Source organism: Motacilla alba, chromosome 5, assembly GCF_015832195.1.
Source record: "Motacilla alba alba isolate MOTALB_02 chromosome 5, Motacilla_alba_V1.0_pri, whole genome shotgun sequence".
In the NCBI taxonomy this organism is placed as follows: domain Eukaryota; kingdom Metazoa; phylum Chordata; class Aves; order Passeriformes; family Motacillidae; genus Motacilla; species Motacilla alba.
The window spans coordinates 669,252-673,248 of record NC_052020.1 but is presented as its reverse complement, the minus strand read 5'-3'; positions in this window follow the sequence as shown (position 1 = coordinate 673,248).

Genomic DNA, 3,997 nt, shown 5'->3' with positions numbered 1-3,997 from the left:
CGGGAGATGCCGGGACGCGGGGAGATGCTGGGACGGGGGGAGATGCTGGGACGCGGGGAGATGCTGGGACGCGGGGAAATGCTGGGACGCGGGGAGATGCTGGGACGCGGGGGGATGCTGGGACGCGGGGGGATGCTGGGACGCGGGGGGATGCTGGGACGCGGGGAGATGCTGGGACGCGGGGGGATGCTGGGGGAAGGAGCGGTGCGAGCTCCCCGTTCAGACCCGGGAGCTTCTGCGTGTTTTGGACAGGTTTGATAGGAAGAGGACGGGGGGAGCTGCGTGGCACCTCCAGCGTGGGCTTTGCCTTCCAGCGAAGGCTCTCGAGAGATGCTCTCGGCTCGGAGGGGTGACACGACCTGCACCTGGCTGGCCAGCAACCCACTCTGCCTGACTAATTCCCTTCCATTTTTTTTTCTAAAAAAGATTCAGGCAACATCATTATTTTGTATCCGTGTGTCTCCTCCAGTTTCCACGTCGTTTTTCCTCCTTGTGCTGTACGCCAAGAATTTCACTGACATTTTTTGCTGCAGTCAGCTCACAGCTCCAGGACAGCACTGTAGTGGCAGGATTGAACTGTCCTATAAGTCTCATTTTATTGTGGAGCCTGGGTGACAGGCAATGGTGGGTAAACCATGAAAGTCCAGAAAATTTCCTGCATGTGCATTATTACAATAATCACCAGTATAAAGCCAGAGCTCCTGGCAGGCTAGGGCAGCTTCAGGCAGCTCTGAACGCCGGCAGCAGAGCTGGGGATGTCCCTGTCCCCACAGGGAAAGCCTTCCCTCCATCTCCCAGCCGCCACACATCGTGCTTCTGTTCAGTGCCACAGAAGGTCTCCTTCTGGACACACCAGGAATCTCAGCTTACTGCTACAATAGTCTGACTTTTCCTTTTTTTAGATGCAAACCTCTTGGGCTACTCCATGTAAGGAATTAAGAATGTTAGCAGTTATCAGGAGGCAATCAAGGGTTCAGCTGTGTTCTGTCCCATCGCAGGAAGTACGGCACGTGAAACTCTGTCAGCAGAGAAATACCTAGACAAGGTGTTCCTCTTTTGCACCTCTGCCTTTGTGGTTAGGTTCCCACTTCATCCACTGCCTCAAAGCAGATTAATGATATTGGCAATGTACAGGTGACACTTCGGTAACATCTAGAATTTAAACTCTGCTTTGAGCAGCAACTGAATGTTAGATTAAGTGCAATGAAGACATAAAAAAAAAAAAAAAAAAAAAAAAAAAGCCTGAGGCCCAAATTCCCAAAGGTCATCAGACTATCAGACTTCAAGGAAATAGACTAGAAGCCAGGTACTTCTTTGTAATATCTTTGTGAATTTGGGCCTCAAACCAAATTCCCATAAATTCCAGAGGGACTTACACTCTAAACAGAATAACTGAGGATCAGAAAGAGTTTGTAGTATTGATCACCTCTTCTGGTCATTTGTTCTACTGTTTTTATCTTGTATGATTAAAGCAGCAGAAACAACCTCTCAAATAAACAAAAAAAACAAAAACCAAAAAACAAACGAACAAACAAACCCACCAAAACCCCAAAAAAACAACAAACCAAACACATCTGTATTTAATATAAAGGAACCCTTGTAATCAGGCTCTCTCTACTGACTTTTTACGATGGGAAAAAAGTCATGTTTATTGAAAATACTGCTTCTGTATAAAAGCAAACAATGAATAGCAGGTTCTTGTGTTGGACTGGAACAAAGCCTTGTCCAAAATGATGTTACGTAGTGGATGACAGAGAATATGTTTTGGGCTATAACAAATTTTTATAGGTAAGGTGCAGCCCAGAGAGCTAAACTTTTTCTGAGGCAAACTAACACAGATGCTAAAAAGCCTCTCATATGTAGTGCAAAAAACATACATCACACAAAAACACATATGATCTTTTTGCCAAGGTGTAATTCATTCTTAAGCCCTAATTTATTAATTTAGAAAGAACATAATGAGCCAGAATAATCTTAGAATATATACACACATAGTTAGAAAAAGCACATTTCAGAGCTATTACATGAAAGGAATTTGTAAGACTTAGATCAGTGTCCATACAAGCCCCTTGAGATGGATTGGAGGCAGAACCAGCCCCCTGTCACAGGGAATGCACTCTTGTCAAAGGCATCATCTGAATCAGTGATTCTGGAGAATAGAAATCACCTTCTGCTTGGATGAGCTTGCAGACAAAGGACCACGTTCCTGAGAGCAGCCGGCTAGGGAGCGGGACATCTTTGATTTATTTTTTTCCCACACATTGTTTATTCATTTAGACACAGTATATTATATTCTGCTCTCCATGTTTCAAACATCTGGGGTTTTGCATGTGCACTTACCAATTTACTTACTAGTTCTCTTCCCTCTCCAACAATTGTACTGTGGACCATCTATCAATTGGTCAGCAGCAGAAAAAAGGAATAGCAAGATGTTGTAAGAATGCTTTTCCACTCATATGAGGTTTTGCAGTACGGAAACTTGTAAATGTTGGGACAAGAACTTCAAGTTATTGGATTATTGTAAAATTTTCTAGTAGTTGGATTATTATATGTCAGGGAGTCATTAAACACTGACCTACCAGCACACGGCGTGCCCTTGGCAGTTTCCTCAAGCACAGCCTCATGTGGCAGCTGCACTTTACTCAGGAAAAACAGAATTACACAAATACAAATATTGTTCGCTTTTAGCAGCTCGTTATTTAGCAAGGCAGCAGCTATACTTCTGAAATAGGAACATACTTTGACCTCATTTTTATTGCTTTGTGGACTGCATTTTCCTTATCAGGTACTCCAGGCTTTCACTAGTGAAGACCTAACTAATTCCCAGCGCTGTTTCCTTAGTGTGCCTTGCATTGTGTGGGCTCCTCATGACCAGAGCAGATGGAGCAGTGAGTCACCCACCTGACCTTATCAGAGCTGTGACAACAGGAGACCAGATGAAACCTGTAGCCTGGGCCTGCTTTCCAGCCCTCAGAAACACAGCACATGGAATTGGCTCTGGCTGACGCAGACTGCACAGCCTGGAAAGGGCTCTCTTCTCTGTCACAGGAGCAAATCTTGTGTGCAGGCGAGCAGCTGCACTCCAGTACCTGGCCTAGACACCTGAAATGCCTCTCCAGGACTTTGCCTCCATTTAAAAATAATGCTGTGTGGCACAAAGGCTCTGAAAGTTTTAAGAAAGTATTGATTTATTTTTACTTGCAATGCATAAGTCCGTGGCAATGGGTGGGAATCTTTTTGCCTCTCAAAGGTGTGGTCCATGTGCATTCAGATGTGCAGGTGTGGCACTCAGGGATGTGATTTGGTGCTGGGGTGGCAGTGGCAGGTTAACAGTTGTTAAGGTCTCCAAGTGACAGCAAGGATCTTTTCCCTTACCAGTGGTTCTCTGATTCTATACAATCAGTTTATGCTTTACAACTCCTGCGCGCTGGTTTTTTCCCAGCTTCCCAGGAAGTACAATATTGTGTGATGAATGAAAAAGTTAATTCTCTTTACACAGGTGTGCACATGTTTTTCCTGGAGAGGAGGAAGAGTGTCAACTGACAATCCACAGCCACAAACACCCTCCTGAGGGCTGTGGTAGTATTCCATGCTTTTAAGACTTTGTGGTTAAGAAAACAGGGGGTGGAATGCAGAAGCTGTACCTCCTGATGTTCAGCAATATCATAAACATTTATGAAGTTAGGAGGAATACAAACTTATATAATAAATCATCAAAACCATAAGTTTCAATTCATTAAGACCTAAAAAAATGGGTCTTTCTAATTAATACACTGTGAGTGTTATTATTCAAATTTTCTTGTTTATTACATAGTCAAAACTTAGTTTAATATCATTTTCATTTTGAAATAAAGAAAAATGCCAACAAAGTGATAAAACCTTGTAAAAAATCATTCATATACTCTGATTTCCCATTTGCTATTCTAAATGTTTTGAACATATTTCACCTGTGTGTATCTAACATCATGTTGTTAATTTCACAGAAGCCAGAACAGAA